Source organism: Ictalurus punctatus, chromosome 21 (genome assembly GCF_001660625.3).
Source record: "Ictalurus punctatus breed USDA103 chromosome 21, Coco_2.0, whole genome shotgun sequence".
In the NCBI taxonomy this organism is placed as follows: domain Eukaryota; kingdom Metazoa; phylum Chordata; class Actinopteri; order Siluriformes; family Ictaluridae; genus Ictalurus; species Ictalurus punctatus.
In genome coordinates this window covers 12,499,036-12,511,073 of record NC_030436.2, presented here as the reverse complement: position 1 = coordinate 12,511,073, position 12,038 = coordinate 12,499,036, and the positions used below count along the sequence as shown (strand labels likewise).

At 40.7% G+C, this 12,038-nt stretch overlaps 1 protein-coding gene across 1 annotated transcript in view; it reads left to right on the top strand.

Moving 5' to 3' along the window:
• The first annotated feature begins 5,660 nt into the window (after positions 1-5,660).
• The window catches only part of cntn2 (contactin 2), a 38,631-nt gene continuing 32,253 nt past the window's right edge, over positions 5,661-12,038 (top strand). Inside the window, exon 1 of the mRNA XM_017496530.3 lies at positions 5,661-5,949. The gene's annotated coding sequence lies outside the window, so the exon portion shown is untranslated. The remainder of the gene's footprint in view (positions 5,950-12,038) is intronic.

Sequence of the window (12,038 nt, the reverse complement as noted above, 5' to 3'; positions counted from 1 at the left end):
TATGTAATATAACAAATTTAAAGACCTCCATCCGTCCATCTTCTATACCGCTTATCCTTCCTTCAGGGTCATGGGGAAACCTGGAGCCGATCCCAGGGAGCATGGGGTACAAGGCAGGGTACACCCTGGACAGGGTGCCAATCCATCGCAGGGCACAATCACATACACATTCACACACCCATTCATACACTACGGACACTTTAGACATGCCAATGAGCCTATGGTGCATGTCTTTGGACTGGGGAAGGAAACCGGAGTACCCAGAGGAAACCTCCGCAACACAGGGAGAAAATTTAAAGACCTATAATCTAATAATCTTAAGGTTAATGACATATAATTCAATGTATGTTAATGAGGGTAAAGAGAAAACAAGATGATAGACATATAATTTGATATATGTAAATATATAGTAACTATTACTTATGACTTACATTATGAATTATTAATATTATGAATTATGACTCAGAAGATATCAGATCTCATTAGGATTTGCAGAATGGTTCAGTCAGAAATTTAGAATAAGAATACCTGCCAGAAGACAAACAAATGACAAATTAAATCTAGGCATTTTGCTGGCATTGTTTGGGTTCACACTTAATATTTCATACTGCATTGACACTTTGTTGACCAACAGCGACAATCACCAACTTTTAAAAGTTAGACGTTAGGTTTAGAATGTTGGGAAACACAACTGTCATGTTCACACTGTCCCAGCAGACGTCAACAAACTTTTTTGTAGACAGTCAGACTGGGTTAAAAATGGATGATCCTTTTATGACAATCAAAATTTTACTATTGTCTTATATTGTCATTCTTCTCCTGGAAAGAAAAGCGTGAAACAAAAGAGGTTGTGTGTGAAGCCTTGGTTATTGTGACATGAGAGACAGGGCGCTTACTTACATTTATGCAGAGAACTGCAGACAGAGGATGTGTAAAGTTATCAAAAATTTTACTTATTTTGCCCAAAACAGTTTCAACAACTCAGAGAAAGATATCTTTTATGGTAGGCTATGTGGTAAGCTAAGACCCTTAATAGTCCATACATTATGAACAATACTTTTATGCAAATGTAAGTTTGCAAATCTGACAAAATGACGATGAGGCAAGCATCCCGGAAAACTCCATAGAAACGAAAGCTTGAGCGCTAAGTGCTAGGTGCGCTAAATCATTGTTATGCGTAAAATGGCAGATTTGTGGACGAATAAGAAAGAAGAGTATAAGTTATGTATTGATGTGTTATTTAAATAAAATTGTTAATTTTGACCCCTGGTAAGGATCATCTTGTCACATAATGGACGTAATGAAGGTTGAGGGTGTATGCAAGTACAGCAAAAGATATTTATTGAGAGAGAGAGGCAGACAAATCCACAACAGTAATCCAAAGCATGATCTAATAACAGGCAAAAAATTCAGCCGATATACAAACGGGCACAAACTGGGCGATGATGGAATCCAAAAATGAGAAAAGAGAAACAAGGTCAATAACATGAATCAAAATGAAAAACGTTAAATGAGAAACAAAGAACAACAGCTTGGTAAAGAGATAAACTCAGTACTCCGCAATGTGCACAGAGACACGAGGGGTTTATATGACAAATGTAATCATGGGTTAAACACGGACAGCTGAAAACAATGACACACATTTGGGAAACAACCAATGACAAAACGGGGCAGAGACGGAACATAACCATAACAAAATCACGTGTCCAACGTAAACAAAGTCACTGTTATTGAAGACCGAAAAGCGTGCCTTCGCTAAGTACTCGCACATCTGGCTCATGCATGAGCATGCGTTTCGGTTTTCTGAGCATACTGCAATACTGCAGCGCTGACTCAAGGAGAAGTCATGACAGAACCCCCATCCAAGGGCGCTCCGGGAGGAGCATACACTCCCCTCCCCTGGCGGTCCTGGCCCTTTGGACAAAATGTCTTTAACTGAACCGGGAGATGAGCGGCATCCTCAGTGAAGCAGGAAGGCAGAGTGACATGCTCATTAGCGCAGGAAGGCAGAGCAGTGTCCTCATAGAACCTTTGCGTAGTGGCATCCACGGCAGGGTAGGAAAGCAAAACGGAGCTCTTGGCTACAACGGGAGGTGGAGAAACTTCCTCAGTAGAACAGGGTGGCTGAGTGGCATCCTCAGCTGTATTGGGATGCTGAGCAGCATCCTTAGTCACGCAGAGAGTCTGAGTGTCGTACTCCATTGACTTTGCAGGCTGAACTTGGTTGGCTGTGTCAGCAGACTCAGGTGTACGCAGAGCTTGGTTGATCGTGTCGTCAGTCTCAGGCATGAGTAGAACTTGGTTGTCTGTGTCAGCAGACTCGGGTGTGAGCAGAACTTGGTTGTCTGTGTCAGCAGACTCGGGCGTGAGCAGAACTTGGTTGTTCGTGTCAGCAGACTCGGGCGTGAGCAGAACTTGGTTGGCTGTGTCAGCAGATTCAGGTGTATGCAGAGCTTGGTTAATCATGTCGTCAGTCTCAGGCATGAGTAGAACTTGGTTGTCTGTGTCAGCAGACTCGGACGTAAGCAGAACTTAGTTGTCTGTGTCAGCAGACTCAGGCGTGAGCAGAACCTGGTTGGTTGTGTCAGCAGACTTGGGCATGAGCAGAACTTGGTTGTCCATGTCACCAGACTTTGGCATGAGCAGAACTTGGTTGTCCATGTCAGCAGATTTGGTTGTCCATGTCAGCAGACCTGGTTTGTTGCGTCAGCAGATCTGGGTGTGAACAGAACTTGGTTGCCTGTTTCAACAGACTTGGGTGTGAACAGAACTTGGTTGTCCGTGTCAACAGACTCGGTCGTGTGCAGAACTTAGTTGTCTGTGTCAGCAGACTCGGGTGTGAGCAGAACCTGGTTGGTTGCGTCAGCAGACTCGGGCATGAACAGAACTTGGTTGTCCGTGTCAACAGACTTGGGTGTGAGCACAACTTTTTTGTCCATGTCAGCAGACTCGGGCATGAGCAGAACTTGGTTGGTTGTGTCAGCAGACCCGGGCATGAACAGAACTTGGTTGTCCATGTCAACAGACTCGATCGCGGGCAGAACTTGGGTGTCCATGTCAGTAGGCTCGGGCGTGATCAGAACTTTGTTGTCCTTGTCAGCAGACTTGGGTATGAGCAGAAATTGGTTGGTAATGTCAGCGACTTCAGGCGTGAGAGGAACCTGATCGGTCGTGACGTTGGTTTCATGCATGAGGAGATCTTGGTTGGTCATGACATCGGTTTCAGACTGCAACTTGGCGTGGAAGGTCACATCGTCAATCTCAGACTGTAACATGGCATGGCAGGTTACATCATTGATCTCAGATAGGAATGAGTCTTGGGAAGCCGCCTCTTCAACCTCAGACAGGAACTTGGCGTGGGAGGTCATCTCTTCAACCTCAGACAGGAACTTGGCGTGGGAGGTCGCCTCATCGATCTCGGGCGTGAACATGGCTTGGGAGCTCACCTCGTTGACTTCTAGCAGGAACTTGACTTTATACTGGAGCTCTGGAGACGAGACAACCTTGTGAGTCTCAGGCTGAAACTCTGGGGATGAGACCGCCTCGTGGGTTCCAAGCTGTAGCTCAGGAATAGAGGTCACCACATTGACCTCTGGCTGGAGCTCTGCAGGCGAGACCATCTCGTGGGTCTCAAGCTGTAGCTCTGGAGATGAGGTCACCATGTTGACCTCTGGCTGGAGCTCTGCAGATGAGACCACTTCGTGAGTCTCAGGTTGGAGCTCTGGGAAGGAGGTCACCCAGTTTGCCTGTTCATAATAGGTAGTGAACGGCACGTCAGATTCATCTCAGAGGCAGGGCTCCCCCAAAAGATCCTCTAGGACGGCCCTGGACTCTGGACTGCTGAACTCCATCATGAATAGTCCCACAAACTAAGTGACATTCTCCAGTCCTCTGGATCCAATAGCTGCTAGACACTGCACACACTGGCATGCTGGGCCTCAAAACCGGGACAACAGGTACCCTAGCCATTGCTTCTTGCCGGGCTTGGGGTCTGCTAGGCTAGAAAAATAAATCTGGCAGTCCACAAGAAAATATTCAGGATTGCCTGACAAACCATCATACTGCTCTGGGAGATCTACTACAGTCCACTGTGGAAACTGTATCGAATCCACGGGGATGGTTTGCTTGGTTTTTCTCGTGTGATGTCTCCTCCATCTTCCCGCTGCATCCATGTTGAGCTGTAGTATTTTGTCATGTAATGGACGTAATGAAGGCTGAGGGCGGATGCAAGTGCAGCAAAAAACGTTTAATATAGAGAGACAGGCAGACAAATTCAAATCATGATACTAGAGCGTGGTCAAAAAAAGGCAATGGGTCAAGCGATCTACAAACAGGCATAAACTGGGCAAGGCTAAAATCCAAAACGAGAAATGAGAAACAACTGCTTGGTAAAGAGATAAACTCAATACTACACAATGTGCACAGAGACACAAGGGGTTTGTTTGACAAACATAATCATGGGTTAACACGGACAGCTGAAAACGATGATGAAACACAATCGGAAAACAACCAATGACAAAATGGGGGCAGAGACGGAACATAACCATAACAAAAGCACGTGTCCAACGTAAACAAAGTCACCTGTCATTGAAGACAGTGTCACTGTCATTAAATCAAATGGACAACTTTTAAAAGTTAGTGATTGTCAGCGTTTGTGTCTGTCGGTGCAGTGTTAACTAGGTTTTAAATAGCAACTCTACACAATATCTTTTGGAAGAATGGTGCTCCATACTTTCATTACAGTTGCAGAGATGTGTAGAATCTATGCCAAAATGCACTGAAGCTCTTCTAGATGCTCGTGGTGGCCCAGTGGCATTTTTGTGTGTTTATCACCTGTTATGTACAGGGACTTTTCATCAAATCTGCACAAAGACGTGCAAAATATTATGTACTAAACATGGTCTCACAATTGAAAACAGTTTGCGCAATCCCATTCATAGGAAAATGCAAGAAAGTTAAACATAGCTTTAAGATTAGGGGTGGAGCTAGCATTAATATTTTTTCCAATTGCCTTTTTTTCCAATGTGAAATTGAATGAAACCCAACCACATTGTGCTTATTTTTTCATTTTTTAAATTTTTTTTAGATTTGAAGTGAGTTTGCATGCAATTATACAAAAAAATACAATAAACTGAAAGGGTGCAAAGGACAATTGGAAATCAGTAGTAAAACTTAAGTAGAGTGAATTAGGTTTATTCCATAGTGTACTGTATGTAAAATAAATACAAATTAAGTACTCTCATAATGTGTAATTTCATATTACATGTCCAGTCATAATAGAATGGTAATAAGGTAATACAATGGTAAGTTTGTCATTTCAGTTAATGGGTGCTTGATGCCATTGTCCATATTACAATAGCTTGCAATGGCTTGCATCCTGGTCCAGCCAGTGTGTTTGTGCTTCCAATCAAATGTGTGCAAATTTACAGAGAGGTGTAAAATAGGGGGTTGGGGGAAGGTTGTGTACTCCACCCCCACTGAAAGGCCCTGAGACAATACACTGAGTCCCATAACAAATGAGAAACGTATTTTTCATAGGTAGGCTTTTCTCAATTTGAGCTGTCCTGAAGCGAGAGAGAGAGAGAGAGAGAGAGAGAGAGAGAGAGGGAGGAGCTGATACTCTGAGACGAGAAGATGGATTGGTGCAGGGAGAGGAAAGAAGGAGGGATAACGCTTTAGAATATGAAAGGCAGGGACAGAGAGAGGGAGAAAGCGTTATCGTAAACGAGATACCTTAGCGCGACAAGGCTGCATAACAAAGCTCTGTCAGAATATCCAGAGCCGAGCCATTACATAGTACAGATTATTTTATTATCGCAGGCCGGTAGATGCGCGCAGCGTCATTCTCCTCTTTGCGCAAATTACGCTGGACTGAGCGGAGTCACAACAGCATCACCGAACAAGGAGGAAAAACTGCACCCTCATCCCGATTCCGAGCTGTTGATTAAGGTAAGAGCACAGTCCTTGCAAGACATGGCCGTATGATATGGCAGTTACTTCTTTATCTGCTTATTTGCTGCTTGGTCTGCGGCGGATTTTTTCTTAGGTACGTGGCGCGCTGATTTAATGGTTTGTTTTGTAGAATAGAGAAGGGTCCCACGTCCGTCTAAAGCATCTGATTGCGCAATAGGTTTGTGCATTTTAGGTGTTTAGTTCTTGTGCTATAAAGCATAACCAAACTAACTTACTCAGATAATGTAGTTTTTCCTAGTTTATATAATACAGAAATGTCTGAGATGATATCTGGTGTATTTGGTGTACACGGGATGTTGGCGGCGGGTAAGGATCCTGTGGCGCTTTGCTTCAGGTGTTCAGAAGAGCTGACATAACATCTACGAACACAGGTGCACTGGCTGCTAACTTCTTTTTACATGTTAACAATCGCCTTGTCTGATCTAAACAGTAACGATATGTTTTGCCAGTCAGGCTCGAAAATTAATCCTATGGGACTTAACCTAAGTCCTAATTAAAATGCCTGCTTCATTACCTCCTGACTGTGAAGCCTGGAAGATGTTTAAAGAATCAATAACCGTTATCAAGGAATCATATTGCAAATGAACCTTCTATTGGTGGCTATATAACAACCTGGTCCCAGTTTCCCTAAAGCATTTTATACTGGTAGATACAGTATTCAATGTTATGCTCACTCTATCATATTAGTGTTGGGATGCTTTAGGAAACCTCAGCCCTGATATGAGCAACTGGTACATTTCTGAACAAAGATGATGATGAGGTTGGATCAAGTTTGATTTAACATGAGTAAAATTGTTTAAAAAGGTACAGACACTGACCCTAATCCTAATCTTCCTATCACACACACACACACACACACACACACACATATATATATATATATATATGTATATATATATATATATATATATATATATATATATATATATATGTGCAACCCCAATTCAAAAAAGTTGGGACGCTGTGTAACATGTAAATAAATGTAAATAAAAACAGGGCGCAATGATTTGCAAGTCTCATAAACCCATAAGTTATTCTTAATAGAACACAGAAAACATTTCGAATGTTTAAACTAAGGAAATGTACCATTTTAAGGAAAAATGTAATTTGATGGCCACAACACATCTCAAAAAATTTGGTACGGGGCAACAAAAGGCTGGAAAAGTAAGTGTTACTAAAAAGAAACAGCTGGAGGTTAATTGGTAACAAATCAGTAACATGATTGGGTATAAATGTACCATTTCCTTAAAATCATACATTTGCTCAGTTTATACATTTGATATGTTTTCTATGTTCTATTGGGAATAACATATTGGTTTATACGACTTGCACATCATTGCATTCTGTTTTCCCAACTTTTTTGGAATTGGGGTTGTAACATACTGAATTTTTATATATATATATATATATATATATATATATATATATATATATATATATACAATTATTAAACTTTCCACATATGTTTAATGGGAAATTAGGTGATATCAAAGAATCTTAATCATTAGTTAAGAATAAGATTCCATAAGACTGATAATGAAATTCATACAAAAATTTTATTCATCCAAGCCTTCAGTAAGACCTTTCTTTGCCCACATTCTGAAGTTGAGATAATGGCCCAAAGATTCAGTCTTGACTGCTTTGTTCAACAACTGTGAATCAAAGATTGACTGCAGCTCTTCTGAGAGATTAGTATCTTCTGAGAGATACTGATAATAATCAGATGATGAGAATGCCTTTCTTAATCTATAATAGATAGTCACCAGCTATAGTAACAAAGACTTGTTCAGGATAAAATAATGACCCGTTTGTTCAGAATTTGGAATAGACATTGAACATTTAGTTTTAAGTTTATTGTCAATCTTAAGAAAGGTCATTATAAACAAGACATTTTAGTTTTAGTTTAATTCACGAATTATATATTTTCACATTCATTAATTCACTCGCTGCTTTCATTTTCCATTCCAGTATGATTATGTAATATTCCCTATGTAATATAACCCCTGGAGTAAGTTGGAAAAATTACCTCTTGTGTACTGCAAATTCTTGTAAAGCTACCTCAAGCATCAAAACAATGAGGACAATGAGGTTAACTCTAATGAACATAGAGTTATCCTCATTAGACACAACATAGCTTAACACAAACATAGCTTCTCTGTTAATTAGTGGTGTGATGGTGTATGGGGTGGCTGTGGCTCAGGTGGTAGGGCGGGTTAGCGGTTTGATTCCCTGCCACATGACTCCACATGCCGAAGTGTCCTTGGGAAAGACACTGAACCCCAAATTGCTCCCGATGGCAAGTTAGCACCTTGCATGGAAGCTCTGCTACCCTTTGTGTGTGAGTGTGTGTATGAATGGGTGAATGAGACACAGTGTAAAGCGCTTTGGATAAAAACGCTATACAGTGCATCCGGAAAGTATTCACAGCGCTTCACTTTTTCCACATTTTGTTATGTTACAGCTTTATTCCAAAATGGATTAAATTCATTATTTTCCTGAAAATTCTACAAACAATACCCCATAATGACAACGTGAAAGAAGTTTGTTTGAAATCTTTGGAAGTTTATTAAAAATAAAAAACAAAAAAAGCACATTTACATAAGTATTCAAAGCCTTTGCCATGACACTCAAAATTGAGCTCAGGTGCATCCTGTTTCCACTGATCATCCTTGAGATGATTCTACAACTTAATTGGAATCCACCTGTGGTAAATTCAGTTGATTGGACATGATTTGGAAAGGCACACACCTGTCTATATAAGGTCCCACAGTTAACAATGCATGTCGGAGCACAAACCAAGCCATGAAGTCCAAGGAATTGTGTGTGCACCTCCGAGACAGGACTGTATCGAGGCACAGATCTGGGGAAGGGTACAGAAACATTTCTGCAGCATTGAAAGTCACAATGAGCACGGTGGCCTCCATCATCCGTAAATGGAAGAAGTCTGGAACCACCAGGACTCTTCCTAGAGCTGGCTGCCCGGCCACACTGAGCGATATGTCTCTGTGGAGAGAGGAGAACCTTCCAGAAGAACAACCATCTCTGCAGCACTCCACCAATCAGGCCTGTATGGTAGAGCGGCCAGATGGAAGCCACTCCTCAGTAAAAGGCACATGACAGCCCACCTGGAGGACTCTCAGACCATGAGAAACAAAATTCTCTGGTCTGATGAAACAAAGATTGAACTCTTTGGCCTGAATGGCAAGCGTCATGTCTGGAGGAAACCAGGCACCACTCATCACGTGGCCAATACCATCCCTACAGTGAAGCATGGTGGTGGCAGCATCATGCTGTGGGGATGTTTTTCAGCGGCAGGAACTGGGAGACTAGTCAGGATTGAGGGAAAGATGAATGCAGCAATGTACAGAGAAATCCTTGATGAAAACCTGCTCCAGAGCACTCTGGACCTCAGACTGGGGTGAAAGTTCAGCTTCCAACAGGACAATGACCCTAAGCACACAGCCATAATAACGAAGGAGTGGCTACAGGACAACTCTGTGAATGTCCTTGAGTGGCCCAGCCAGAGCCCAGACTTGAATCCGATTGAACATCTCTGGAGAGATCTGAAAATGGCTGTGCACCGACGCTCCCCATCCAACCTGATGGAGCGTGAGCGGTCCTGCAAAGCAGAATGGGAAAAACTGCTGAAAAATAGATGTGCCAAGCTTGTAGCATCATACACAAAAAGACTTGAGGCTGTAATTGGGACCAAAGGTGCTTCAACAAAGTATTGAGCAAAGGCTGTGAATACTTATGTACATGTGCTTTTTTGTTTTTTATTTTTAATAAATTTGCAAAGATTTCAAACAAACTACTTTCACATTGTCATTAAGGGGTATTGTTTGTAGAATTTTGAGGAAAATAATTAATTTAATCCATTTTGGTATAAGACTGGAACATAAAATGTGGGAAAAGTGAAGCGCTGGGAATACTTTCCGGATGCACTGTATAAGTGTGCCATTTACCATTTACTATAGTGGTAAAACTTGACAATGAAATCTGAAATAGTGTCATTATTGTTATATGATGACTAAAAAATGTAGACCTACATAATTTAAAATGACTTTATTGAAGCTTTGCTAGATTATACTATAATATGTCCTAATTTACCTTATAGTTTTGAGCAACTTATGAATTTTTACATCATTCCACCTCAATTCTCAGAATCTATTAAAGAGAATGTTGTCTGAGTTAGACAGCATGTTAAAAACTAGAAGCCACATTTCTCAAGAGAGTATATGTCCTGGGGCTGTTTGGGGAGTCAGAGGACAGTGAGGGCATTGAGCGAGAGCCTGGTAGTGGTGGCAAAAAGAAGTCACAGCAGCAGCAATGGCAACTGTCAAGTAAATTAAAGTTCAGTGAAGCAGCATTGGAAAGCACACAGCAGAATGCTAATGATATGCCGCCTCTGGCCAGCCGTCATGACCAGCAGCAGGCCATGTGCTTAGGTGTTCAAATAGAACTGAAAATGGGGGGGGAGAATTGTGAGAGAAAGAGACAGAAATATCAGTAAACACTGTGTCCCTCTAAAATGGATTAACAAGCTAGTCAAGTATCAAGTGTGCCAGTTAGGGCCGCAACTACAATTATTTTAAAAAACGAGTCATCTTTTCGATTAATCCACAAATTGAGTGTTACAAATATACACTTCAGTCTAAAACTTTACATTAAAAATAATGCATAAATACTTATATGTAATATAAACTAATACACACACACACACACGCGTGTGTGTGTGTGTATTAGTTTATATTATATACAGTATAAGTATTTATTTATAATTTTTTCTGGATACACAAAAAAAGCACTGATAATTAAATTTTTATCCTAAATTAATAATTAAAAATTGTACCATTTTAATTTGACATTACAGATCTTAACTAAACCGTTTAAACAACTTGCACCAATTTCCCTAGACCGAGGAGCATTTTTGATATCAACATAAGTTACAGGTTACATAGGTTACAGTCTTCTTCACTGCATTTAATATAAAATGCTCCCATGCCTTAGAGGACTTGGTTCACACACTTTTTTCTACCGTCACTTGACGATTACGCTTCTGTCTGATGGTGACTGAGGTCATGTTGGGCAGAAAAGGTAATGCTGACATAAACAGTAAGCTGAAGAATTTCATTTTCATTGACGCTGGGTATTCTGCTAAAGCTAGAGGCATCGCATTACATGCGTTTGATGACTGGGAAGTGGCTTATATTTCTGTTTAGTAAAAAACCTCTAGTGTTCCATTGAGACGATAATACCCTTATAAAATTCATACACCAGATGGTAGAGTACATAGTGCATAGTGTAAGTCTCCTCATTTGGGACACAACTTTGGGCTGTTCTCTCTGATCCATGTTTTCGGACCAGAAGTAACGCAATGAGTAAATGTACCTCATGCCATGCACAGACTACCTAATCGATAATGAAATTCTTTGACATCAACTTTCATAATCAATTTTATATATTAGTTGTTGCAGCTCTAGTGCCAGTATTTATAATGTGAATGTTTGGGAAGATTCTGTGTTGATGATAATTCAGTCACAATTTCACCCTGGATTTCTCAGGTTTCACCCTGAGAATTGCCAATGACCTAGAAATGTTTATAAAATTTTCTATGTAAATATAACCTTGTAGTATGAGAATGAGGGGATGTATCTTCCTTGGCTCATGAAACATTCAGTAAATTCACTTGTTTTCTGGCCTGATTGAGTTTTTTATTTTTTTTTTAGATTGTAATGGTGAAGATTGAGGATATTCTAAGTAAATATGTACACACTTCTCTGTCTTAATGTGACTACTTGCCATATGGTGAATATGCATTGCATATGTCTTAATTATATGCCATGTTTCTCCTGTCACTATAAGGTCAATCTGAATACTTGAAGGATAGTTGGGTCAGTGCATATAGGTCTGTAACAGAAAGGAAAATTGGCTTGCGGATCATTTTTTATGTTAATGACCCAGTTAATGACAAGTTTCTCACTAATACACCTGTCTATTAGCATTCAAAATGATGTTATCTATACTTATGTTGAACACTGTTTATATGCTTCAGATGAATAATC